Source organism: Haemorhous mexicanus, chromosome 1, assembly GCF_027477595.1.
Source record: "Haemorhous mexicanus isolate bHaeMex1 chromosome 1, bHaeMex1.pri, whole genome shotgun sequence".
Taxonomy (NCBI): Eukaryota; Metazoa; Chordata; class Aves; order Passeriformes; family Fringillidae; genus Haemorhous; species Haemorhous mexicanus.
The window spans coordinates 126369817-126382270 of NC_082341.1; the positions used below are offsets into that span (position 1 = coordinate 126369817).

At 42.5% G+C, this 12454-nt stretch overlaps 1 long non-coding RNA gene across 1 annotated transcript; it reads left to right on the forward strand.

The window, feature by feature from the left end:
* The first annotated feature begins 854 nt into the window (after positions 1-854).
* LOC132335624 (uncharacterized) lies at positions 855-10948 on the forward strand. The gene is made up of 2 exons (XR_009488711.1): positions 855-1036; positions 10295-10948. It is a non-coding gene; the product is annotated as an uncharacterized LOC132335624 (long non-coding RNA).
* The last annotated feature ends 1506 nt before the right edge of the window (positions 10949-12454 follow it).

Consider the following 12454-nt stretch of genomic DNA (forward strand, 5'->3'; position numbering starts at 1 on the left):
AGCATTTCAAAATTTTCAACACAGATTGGCTTCCATAGATCGTGTTTTCATCAGAAAGAGAAAAACATTTATCTAGAAAACCTTTAGCTATCTGTGGTGGCAGGGATGGTGCCACTATCTGGGCCATAGGAAAACCAAAGGGAATCTTTCCCTTGTCCTGAATCAACTCTGAAAGAAGCTCTTGTAGATCATCAGGAGGAGGCCTTGCAGCTCCAATCACAGACCCTAAATTGCCTCTTCTGGATGTACTACGTGTTGCACCACTGGTAGTGGCTTGGCCTGAACTGTTAAGATTATGTGTCTGGTATTTCTGTTGACTAAGAACAGAGGAAGAAAAAAGCTTTTCATTTCCTCTGCTCACAGTGCCTTTCCCAGTTTTTATTCAACTTGATAACCTCAGCCATTCTCTGCTCCCAGTTTGAAAGAGCTGGAGGAGTCTGGTTGAAGGCAGACTTTTTTCCACACAAACAAAGGGCTCCACCACATCCTTGCGGTGACACGAACATTCAGATTGGGGGTATATCAAGAGATGGGAGCCCATCCTTTTAATTCAAAAGAAAGAGTGATTTAATTTATTTGTATTCCTTTGAAAATGCCCGCTGAGGTGACACAGGCACAAAGCAGACTCAGCCTACACAACCCTGAATGACAAGCCCCCATGTGGGATAGACAGCGAAAACCTCCTGCTCAGTGAAACCCAGATTATTTCACAGAAGCACCTCCAGAAAGAAAACTGAATGTTGTGCCAGACAGGAAAATCAAGGTATGTGATTTATCTGTGTCTGGCCTGCCTCTCCTGTGCTCTTACCCCGCCTTCATTCTTCCTTGTATGCTTTCTGTCTTAGACTTGTAAGCTCAAGGTGTTGAGGGAGGAGAAGGCTGGCTGAACTTTCATTTCCTGCAAGGGCTTCCTGTATGATGTAACAATGAGAGAGGGAGCAGCAAACAGCTCCTCAAGCATTAACTGTGTCAGGATGTTTGAGATTGTGTGAACCCAACAGTACTCAGAGGCTCGGAGCAAAGTTTTTCTCCATTGGTAAGTTTAATCATTAGGGGATTATTTTTTAAAAAGTTTTCCTTCTCCTCAGCTCTCGTTGGAATTTGAAGGTTACGAAGGGGCACAACAAGCTGAAAGGAAATGTCCCCTCTCTTCAAGTTTATTATTGAAAGTGGCCAGATGTCATTTGTTTGTGACTAGAAAAGGGAAGTTATATTACAGAATGTGACACTTCAAACCCCATGGTAAAAACAAAAGCAAAAATGGAAAAGCGTTCAGCTGCTCTCATTTACATTTGTGATCCACAGCCTGGGGCCCTTTGACATGGATGTAATAACTGAATTTTATCACTCTTATGTACACTGTGAGTGTTGTCTGTCCTGTATGATCGATTGGGAGTGTATGAGATTAATCCAGAGTCATCTGGACTGGTGGGTGGTACTCTAGTGGAGGACATGCACTGCATGAACTGGCTTCAAGTAATATAACATTAAGGGTTTTTTCTTTCCCAGTCCCTGCTGGAATACACTCTTGTACTTGGACTAAGACCTGTGAATTGTTGCCTTGTGTGGGATATGAGATCTGCTAAGAAAAGTTCTTCAGCAATGAACTAATTATTCTGGCACTTGATTCGAAGCAATAATGGGAGTGGAGGAGGTAGAAACACCCTAGCTTGTAGCTATCCTACTAACTTTGATGAAGAGGCACCAGACAAAACATTTGTTACCATCCATTCCTGGATTCATATGAGCACTAAAGATCTCCTGCCACGGTCAAAGAATGAGATGGTTTATACTACCCTGTAGCGCTTACAGCAGCAAGGCTTCAACATGCCCACTTGAAATAACTAAGGCTGCTTTTGTTTTTCAAGGAACATGAAAGAGATAAACTCACTAGTGAATTTATGGGTTACAGCAGAAATTATACAGATGGCATGACATCAGATTCCCTACACCAAACAAGTTGTTATGAACTTCTCCAGTGAGAGAATATCCTGGAATAAAAGACACATTCACTCTACAAGTGTGATTCACCCTACCTTCTCCATAAGTCTTCACAACAGCCAGATAATTTCTACACCATGAATAGCCAAAGAATATGAACAAGAGGTGAGACCAGGAATTCCTGTCCCACTGACTTCCAAGCATGAGCAGAATGTTCCAGCTATATCAATAAGTGCTGGACATGCCCTGAAAAACAAATAAAAATCTCTGTGCTGTCACTCAGATTGTCTGCAAAGTGCTCTCCAGGAGGATTTATTTTACCAGCCAGGAATTATTACCCTTGAGTAATTAGATCTTGGATCTAGGAGATATTCAATTGGAAAGCAGTTAAAAAGTGCTCAAGGTTTTTTTGAGCAATATAATGGAAAAAAATAAAACAATAGTACCAAGAAATGTTCCCAGGCACCAAAATGTGTTTATGTTGCTCAACTGTTGCTAGGGTTCCTGGCATATTTCTAGCTAATACTAAGTAAAATTCTCCCAAAATTTTCCTTGCCTGTGTCAGGAGATGGCACAAGCCATGGGTTAGATCCATAGGTAGAATGACTCTGCCTGTCCCACGCTTTGGTGGGCAAGAAAGCTCAGGAATATGGATGTGGCTAGAACATGCCTCTAGGTCTCAGGGTTGGCAGAGTTTGAGATACCAGCATAGATACATCTACTGGGACAGAAAAAGAGAAAATATTTTTGCTCATCCACTCCTACTTCTTTAGTCATACCCCCAGCATGTTTTGGAAGACTACAGGAGACATACCAGGAAACTACTGGAGACAAACTTCACACTTTTCTGGGAGAAAAAACAAGTAAGCAGGTCAAAGAACATGCCCAAGTACTCAACAGAGAAAGTAGCGTGTCTGCCATGGGTAAATTTGACTCTGAGCCTAAAGGTCCTCAGGTGTGATTTTTCAGGTGCCATCACAAAGCAGCTGCTAGCTGTGTTCCAGGCCCTGTGGAAGCAGAAGCTCTCAGCTTGTATTTGTGTATCACCTGAAGATGCAAACATCTTTTGATTATTGCTAGTGACACTTGTTCCACAGGATAAGACCACTCCTGCTGTAATTTAACTCTCCATAAAGAAAACTACCTGAAAGAAAAAAAAAGGAGGGCTTAGAAAGTCACCTAATGGCTACCATTCTGCTCATATTGTTATCAAGAACTCTTGTCTGGATCTTATAAAGATATCTGTCAAAACATCCTGGGTAACAAGATGAGAAAGTGTTGATAAGCCACGGGCAAAGGGATATACATCAGTATTTGCAAACTGAATAATGGGGTGTCCTTTCAGAAAGAATCAGTTGCTGGTTCTCAATGACATCTGCAAAACAGAGGTGAAAGAACGGGTGCTCATCTCAGGATCAGGTGAAAATGCTGCCTGGGCTAAAGCAGCAAGACACACACTCCTTACCATATGATCTTCCAGACACTGCAATGAGGATGAAGAGTCACTCCAAGAGCTGCACAAGCTGATTACCTGTGTAATCAGTACTTACCTACTCACAGAAACCAGAGGTCTATGAACAATCAATATGGATGCCAACTACACTGTTTTTCATTAGACTCAAACTAGGGTGGAATCATGGAAAGCCTCTGGAACAGCACACCACCTGTTAGTTACACTGAGGGCTGTTACAGCCTCTGTGAGATACAGCTATTGGCTCTGTCTCATGTGTGTCAGCATTATCCAACCCAGCTGGTTGAAATATTCTGGATTGCTTCACAGATCTGGTACAGATAGCCTGTCTCTGAGTCAGTGAACCGCCAGGTCACAGTGAAAACATGCTTTTCCTCTGTGCTGTCTTTCTTCACTAGTAATAGCCTAATTTCCTAGGAATTTGACATATACCGATTATGAGTGATTTTGTACATTTTAATCTGATCAGTTGCTCACGGTAACTGATCATTCCTCAAACTGAAGGAACAAAGGTATTTCACAAGGGAAGTCAAAATCTTAAGTCTTCCCTTTAGGCTGCACAAGGTATAGGAACTAAACTCTTGCGTTAAATGTGCAATCACAAAACAAATATGAGTGGTGACCCTGACACAAATCAGAGCAGACTTGATTTAGTCAGAGCACTGAAAGTGTTTGTAGGGTTTTTCCATTTGCCATGCAGCCTAAGGTCAGGTCAGACTGTCCCAGCTGCAGATAACACAGAACTTGACTATAAGCGAGGGGTAAAGTCTCAATAAGCTTATTTGGCTTATTTTTCTGTAATAGCTGTACCAAATGAGCGGCTGACACAGGACTCCACAGGGCATCATGCAGCAAGCAATCTGCAGGACCAGGTCCAATTGCAGTCCAGAGTTCAATGCCCCTTCCAAGGGTGATTTGTGCCTAGATGGAGCAAATCTTTGATATGCTGTGTGGAGCAATCATCAGTCTTAGCTGGCCAGGACAAGGCTGAAAGGTGAAAGAAGTGAGTGAGAAGAAGCCATTTCAATTGAAAAGAGGATTTCAGAGATTTGTGTTCCTGGCATATTCCTGTGCTCAGCAGGGCTTTCCAGCACAAATTAACAATGGACCAATTTACATGTGCTCAGTGGATTTGGGCTCATGGACCAAGCTCAGCCAGAGGATTCCAAGAACATTCCTTGTGGAGCAGTGTTTGCCCTGGAACTGGATGCTGTCCATCCAGAAATACACCAGATGAAGAAGCAGCTGCTAGAAAGGAGGCAGAAAGCTGGCTTCCATGAACCCTGTACATACTGCTCTGTGCTAATATCCATGAGGAAGGGGATTCTCATCTGGATCGTGGATTTAGTAAACAGTAAGGACACACAATGAGTTTATGCTGCAAAGTAAGGAAGACTGACATAAAATGGGTGAAATGTCAACCCTGGGGAAAAACTCAGTGATACAAAAGAGTGCTCTGAGTACAAGGCTGGACACGGCAGAAGCAGCATCATTGGTGTCTTCTATCACACTACATGAAAACAGAAATGAGAACCAAGTCTATCAGTGAAGAGCACTTGAGATTATATCACAGAAGACAGGAAAGGCATATGTCTGTGCTGATCCAGGTCAAACATAAGTAATGGTAAGATTATGGAACAGAAGCTCCAAACCTGGTGCAGCCTGTAAGCTTCATCTAACAGAACGAGTGATGAGGGAGTGTGGGCTCATCCACGCAGCAGCTTTGAAAATGGGACAAAGTGGCATCGTAGTGCAGTCAGTGCCTGGCTATTTGTGTAACAGGGCCGTGGGAGAGGAGCAGCACAAAGTGGATTCAGGACTCCTGCAGTGATGCTTTGGTGGGTGCACTGAGCCAGCCCAACTCCTGTGCCGGTGTCAATTGGGCCAGGGCCCACTTGTGTATCTGTGCAGGGGTCTCCATGCTGTCATCTCCTTTAGCCTGGTGACACTTGGCCTAGCCCAGATGGCAGCAGCTCAGGCTCAGCAGGATGTATCTTCTCAGGATCTTTACTCGCCAAAACCAGCTAAGCCATTTTCCAGCCCAGGCTGACTGTGACACCCACGGTGGCTTCCTGCTGTCAGTAATTTCCAATTGTCCATCAAATATGGAGAAGACTCAAGTGAAGTGGTTCTTAGTATAGCTTGATGATTATAAGTAATGGCAACTGAATATATGTTTATGTCCCAAAAGGTGACTGCACAAGAATTAGGCTGATTATTGCTTGGAGACCTCTACATGCCACTTGTAAAGTCAGTTGGGATTTGGAGCAGGTCTCACTCATGTTTAATTTCTTAAAAAGCACGCAGCTGTTAAGTTCAAGATACTGAAGCATCAGCCATGAATACACATATACCTGAGGAAGTTGTGGGGTAGCTGTGACAAGGGCTATACATTCTGATGAGCTTAAATATGTGTCATGTAGCTGCCAATCACAGCTGAGTCAGACAGGTCCTGACTGCTGGAAGCGGCAGTTCAGGCTTGTTGTGTCCCCTTTTCTGAAGCATAATACAAGCTGCTTCACTGGGTGGTGGATTTGTCTTGAAGACCTCCATTACCTCTAGGTTTTAGAAACAGGTTCTAGAGCTCTACGAGTCCTTATTCTCCTTAGCACATCTACAGCACATCAAACTATTATATTAAACATTGCAATGATAATCAGTACATGGGAAACTGCTTCTAGTATTTGAACTTGTCATTCTCTAATTGAAAAATCACTCAGAGTGATGGCCAGGAAGAAATTATTGTTTCACAATGATCAGAGCATGCAAAGCTACAAGATGGGTTTGCTTAGATAATTTCTAAATAAACATTCAGATGAGACAAGGCTGGGGAAACATGAGCCATGATAATGAATTACACGTACAATTTATAATGCAAAATATGTTGCCTCTTTGACTTAAAATGCTGGGTGCACTGTTGAGAACACTGAAGTTCAGTTTGTTAATGCTGAATGAGGTGGGGTTCCAACTTCCCTGAAGTATTTTGGAAATCCCTACCCCTTCTTTTCATGATCTTCAATGCAGCATGTCTGTGGACTTGAAATGCTTCCTAACACAGCCTTTCTGGCCTGTAGCTTACCTGAAGAGATTTGACCATGCTGCTGAACATGTGCTACCCTGGCTGGTTCAAGAAGCCAAGACACTGCTAAATTCTGACACTGTCAAACAACACGTTGAATTTTCTTCAGTGGTCTTGAATCTCTGCGATTACATCTTTAACACATCAATAACTTAGCCTCTGGTTAGCAAGGATTGCTGAAGCATGACTAATCAGCAGATGAAAGTGTCTTTGTGGGGATTAGCTTTAATGAAAAGAAAAGGGATAGTTATTTTGGTAGTTTGAAATCTTCCATAAATCAAAGCGAATACTGACAAAGCAGGTTCATACGGTAAGAATGAACCTATTGTGAATAAAATTAAGGGAACAGCTACTTTTATATAAATCACAGGCCAGGACAGCATTTGTAAGAGAGTTCATGGGAACAAGATCATTTAACTTCTTCAGGTGTAAATAAGTGATATTTAGCTAATGTTAAAGCATCCCTAAAGAAAAACAGATGGATGACTGTCCTTAGTAGGGAGTTTCTTTTTTGGTTTTAATTTTCTTTGCATGCAAATAATACCCAGCTACTTTATCTTGACCACTTTATTCTGTGCAGGGACAAATATCCAACATATATCTTGGTCTTTACCACTGCCAGAGAGGAAGACATAGGAAGAGGAACTTCAGCCTTGATCCCTGATAGGAGTTGTTTCTGTCTGGTGTAAATTAGACAGTTTCTTCATCTTCTATAATGTGGCTTGGAGGAGCTCACAGGCACCATGGGGATAATGGCAAATAGAAAGAAATGCAAACTCCACACCTTCTGGGGAGTATTCATGTTCAGATCCTGAACTTTAGACCTCCTATATAGTCCTGTGTGGTTAATGTGCTGTATAAATAATCACCTCTTGAGCTCCTCCAGGCAGTGACTCAGAGCACCCACGCTGAAAGCTTAACCCTCTCCGATGACTGTATGGGAAGACTGGAGTTAGACTGTACGTGTTGAGGTACCTTACAGCTCCCTTCCCTTTATGTTCCTCTCTTGGTTTATGCTGTGCCTCCTCCATTGCTTTATTGTGACTTTTGCATTTATCACAGATAAATTATCACAGATGAGTGACTGAACCCCAAACTCATAGTGTTCCAGGGGGTCTCTCTGCCTCTGAGCTAACAGAACATCCTTTCAGCTAGCCTGAGGCAAATGGAAAAACTGCTCAGATCCAGGTTCCCTTGCTTTCACCTGCGCTTTTGTACTGCTATCATAGGCACTGTTTGAAAAAAAAAAGCTTATAAAACATTCAGTCTGCATGCTGCAGACACTGATGTAAATGGTTCACTGGAAATTACAAATGCTTGCTCATCTCTCTAAAGATATGTGGCATTAAAGGTAAGGCTCTACACAGAAATATTGGCTTAAAGTACTGCTCAGTTACGCTTTTGGAGAGCTTCCCATCTTTCAGCTTGGGTGGTTTTTGTTGGTTTTTTTCTTTCATGCTGTCTTTTTCTTGTGCTCTCACAGTACAAGCTTTCGTGAGTCTCCTGATCGAGTGACAGAGCTCTACTGAAGAGTTCATAAACCAGGGCCTTGCTCTAAGCTGCTCAGAGCTCAGTTTGTTTTCATACTTTTAGACAATTTCCACATAGCTGAGGCTAATGATTATATATTTAATATGCATCTCTTTTCTAACCAGTGCCAATTTTTCTTTCTTGCTATACAAACATGCTCTGTATTCAGAGTCAGTGGAAATGTGTGGTGTGTGTGTGTGTGTGTGTGTCTGGGTTCTAAAATTAGTTTGATTATTTCAAGTTTTCTAGGAAAATCAAAGCAAATGACTGTGTTGTTACATAGTGACAAGAGTAGAAATAAAAAATAATTTTCATGGCAGAATTTACCATACTGCTTATTATAATTACTCTTCTATTAAGTAGTTTTTAGGGTCATGGGGAAAAAAGAAAAACCCCAGACCAACCAAAAACTCTGTAATTCATGATGTTTACATGATTCATAATTTATAATGGGAAGGAAAAGGAACATTATGTGAAAAAATGCTATGCACATTTTTGCACAACATTCTACTGGTATATGAATCATGCTTGTCTTGGTTAACTCAAGGGAAATAATCCCAGTAATGTATGTAAGGCAGTCATGCCCACATGTCTGGGGTTTTTTATATCCAGATTTCAGTGGAAAGAGAGATACTTTTTAAACAGATGGCAAACAAGCCCCTTTCCCCCCATCTACTTAGCAAATTTAATAACATAGCTAATTATAGGACTGTGTATGTTAATCCATTCATGTGCTTGCTCCATATATTTAATGTCACAAGTCAAAGAGATCTATGGAATTGCTGGGCAATGGCAGCTAAATTACATCCAGACCATATTCCCTCTTTAGGCATACTTTTGAGACTGAATCTCTTGGGATTTCTGTCGGCCATTCAGTACAAAAGCAAATGTAAAATTCTATAGCTGCAGTCTGGAAGTGATGTCAGGAGAAGCAGAAATGAACTCAGAGGCTTTATTTGCCTGGTCTAAGGTGATGCCCCATGTCACGTTTATTCTCAAGGGTCAGAGGGAAGCAGGTGAGGACAGTTCTTCCTGGTGAATTTCCCCCATTGGCTGCTGCTGTGTCTTGGGGCCAAGATGCTCCCAGGGCTGGTGGCAGGAGCACCACAGCCTTCTGTGGCTGGAAGGACCATTCCCTTCCTCACTCAGAGCTACTGCATGTTCTTTAATCTACCTGGACCCTCCACTCCACTGTGGAGGACTGGTCACAACTCATGGAATACTAGAGCAGGCCACCACCAATCCCAGCACATCAGGCACCTGCCAACACCTGCCTGTGGAGGGGCAGCGAGCACCAGGAGCCACCTCCAAGTCTGTGGAGCATCAGCCCCATCTTCGACTGCAAGCTGCAGAGAGCTGCCTGGCGGTGCAGCTTGTGCTGTTCTGCATGTGTTACAGCTGAAGCATGTGTGACACCACTGATGCTTTGAAAACATGCCTTTGTGAGGGGAGAGGTGTGCTGATAACCCTGGAGGACAATGGCTCACTTCGCTGTGACTGACAGCCCACTGTACCTTGTACCAATAAAAGCCTCATCTCAAGTGTCAGATGCTCTGAGTAAATATATATGGGGTTCTTACATCAAAAGCTGTCTTTACAGTATGGAAAATGAGCTCAGAGCCAGACCATCTCCTGGCTAGTTTTGTGTTTGTCATATGTAAAAGATTTTTCAGGCAGGAAGATCTGGCTGTTTATGTCACGAGTTCTTTTTATGTAGAATTCAAAGCATATTACTAAGAAAGTATAAAAATTTAGGTTAAAAAACGTGAAACTTGTAAGAGAAAACAGTAATACTGTCTGGAACAGGTTAAATACTAAAAAGGGCAGACAAAATTAAGAGTATCTGAGTTCCATAATCTGTGGATCTGCCTACACATATCTGTTTGCTTCAAGTGCCCTTTGTGATCTGTCAGAATTATTTAAAAACTTTAAAAAATGTATGGAAATGAATTTAGTCACGTATCACAGACTAACTCAGGAAAGAGAAGAGTCTCACAAATCACAGAGGGATTAAGGTGGGGGGGTGGGGATTCAGAAAAGTGAGGGCTGGTGACGTCTGTTTCTGTGCAAGTGCCATCCTCACCCTCCAAGTGTAGGGGCGAGGTGTCTCTCAGTTCATTTAACCATTGTGACACCCATTTGGTTCCCACAAAATGCAGAAAATTCAAAATATTCATGCTGCAGAAAGTGACTGAAAACTAATCTCCTGTTTGAATTTCCCTGTTAATTCCTGTTATTTTGTTTGTTTCATAATAAATTTTTTTTCCTCCCAGATTTTGACTCTTGGAGCTGTCAGAAGAGCCAACCTGCAGTGAATTTATGGGTTCCTACACTACCCCTCAGAAATGCAGTGGGTTTTTCCCCAGCCACTTGGCCTGTCCCTAAAACTCTTGGTGGCATGGAGGTGCTGATGTTCAGCCTGTTTCTGCTGCAGGCTTGTGCCTGAAGAGCAACAGTCTCATACCTCTGTGCAAAAGCCTTCACCTGAAAAAGCCTTCCAGGAAAGATTTCCACTGAGACCAGCCCAGCAACTCAGCCTTCTCTGCTACTGCTGGCTTCCTCTGGAGCCACATCTCGACCTGTGCTTTCACTGGGAAGGCGGCATCCCTTCAATATTTATCCAAAATGCCTTGAAATCCTAGAACAACCCCTCCCCTGACCCCCATATCCCATGCCCTTCCCAAAGTCTGCAGGTTCCTTTTAAAAACAGAGCATGCCCTGCCTGCCTGTCTCACTGGGCAGAGAGCCTAGTGCCTGTCGTCCTTGATGTCTTTCTTACTACTTGCTTCAGCTGGTTGTTTTCTCAGTATTTAAAGGCTTTGTTGTGTTCCACACTTTCAATTAAGGAGGAAAAATGCTCTCTGTGTTGTAAGAGTGAAACTGGCGGTTGTATACTTTGGTTTGTAGCATAAACAGTTGCACAAGGATTCATTGGCAACCTTCCCTTCGCTAAGGAGGCTATCAGCTAAATGTCACAGATGTGCCTGGGACTTGCCAAGAGCTGGAAATGTACTGGGAAACTTCTGAAAATGCCCTCAATTAAAGGAAAAAAAGAGGATGTAGTGGACACATGTTAGCTGCAGCAGAGGCTGGAGACTCTCTGAGTGTATGGTCAGCATCTCTTCTTGTGCATCCCTCCTTTCCTCTGGAGTCTTCTTCCTCATGTAACAGGCTCTGTCTCTCCCTCTGCTCAAAACCAGTCTTCCTCTCATCGAGGAAGAAGTGAGCAGCTCATTTCTTCCGTGTGGCCTGTAAAGCTGAGCGTTTCCTTCTGAGCAACAGGATCACAAATAACATAAAGCATTAAAAATGCCCTGGCCCCCTGACACCTTCATTATAACTAGAGCAACAACATGCCCTTGTTGCTGGAATGCTTGCCCTCCCTTCCCTCATCACCCATCATCACTTCATGGTTTAACTACAGCCTAATCCTGCAAACACTTCCTACCCAGCAGAGCACTTACCAGCACCTAAGTAGCCCACTGACATCAGTGAATTATTCCAGGTAGTACGTCCTAGGAAAGCTAAAGAAGTGTTTGTACCACTGGGCCCTTCGCTTTGCAGGCTCTTGGGGGATATTTCCTTCTGTCTATAAAGAGCCCTGCACACGCACGGCGCTGTATAAATAATTAATAATAACAGAACTCACACTGAACTAGCACATAGGGGAATTTGTACCCCTGGCTTTCCTGGCTGCTAGAAGGAAAAGCACAGAATTATGGTGTTTACAGAAAGCCTCCTGATAGCATATCTGGGTTTGTGGTGTTCCCCGCACTTTGAGAGAGTGTTATCTCTTCCTCTGCACCAGAGGAAACATTGAAGGACCTTCACCTGGCAAGAAATGCGCAGGAAACATATTTTAAGTTAATCCAAAATCTGATTAATATCTCCCAAAGGTAAATTAAAGCTCTTATCACCCTGTCTAACCTTTAATTGCACAACACAGGAGGTCTGGGTTTCATCAAACTATTGACTCTTTTTGTTTTAGGATTTCTTTGGCTTTCAGCAATTTTGCACAAATTATTCCTTGGTGAAGGCCTTAAGCAATAAAATAAGCTGCTAATTTTATTTCCAATGGACTCACCCTTTTTGTTCTCAAATTTTGTTGAACTTTTTTCTCTCAGAAATATGATGGAATTCATTTGAATAGATCCAAATTATCAAACAAAAATGAAAGATTACACCAGGAAAAGTAAATATAGAAGTAAAAACAGAGCTGAGAGGCCACAGAAGTTTGAAGCTCTGTGTGATGTTACAACACAACTTCTGGATTAAGGAGAAAAGCAAAATACTCCCTTTATGAATATGATTAAGAAGGAAATCAAACTGAAATTCTTTGTTGGAACATAGTCTCCTCCTAACTGAATCCATGGAAATGAGCCTTTCTGTAAAGGCTCTATGTCATGGTCATCCATTTCTCAAGCTTACATCAT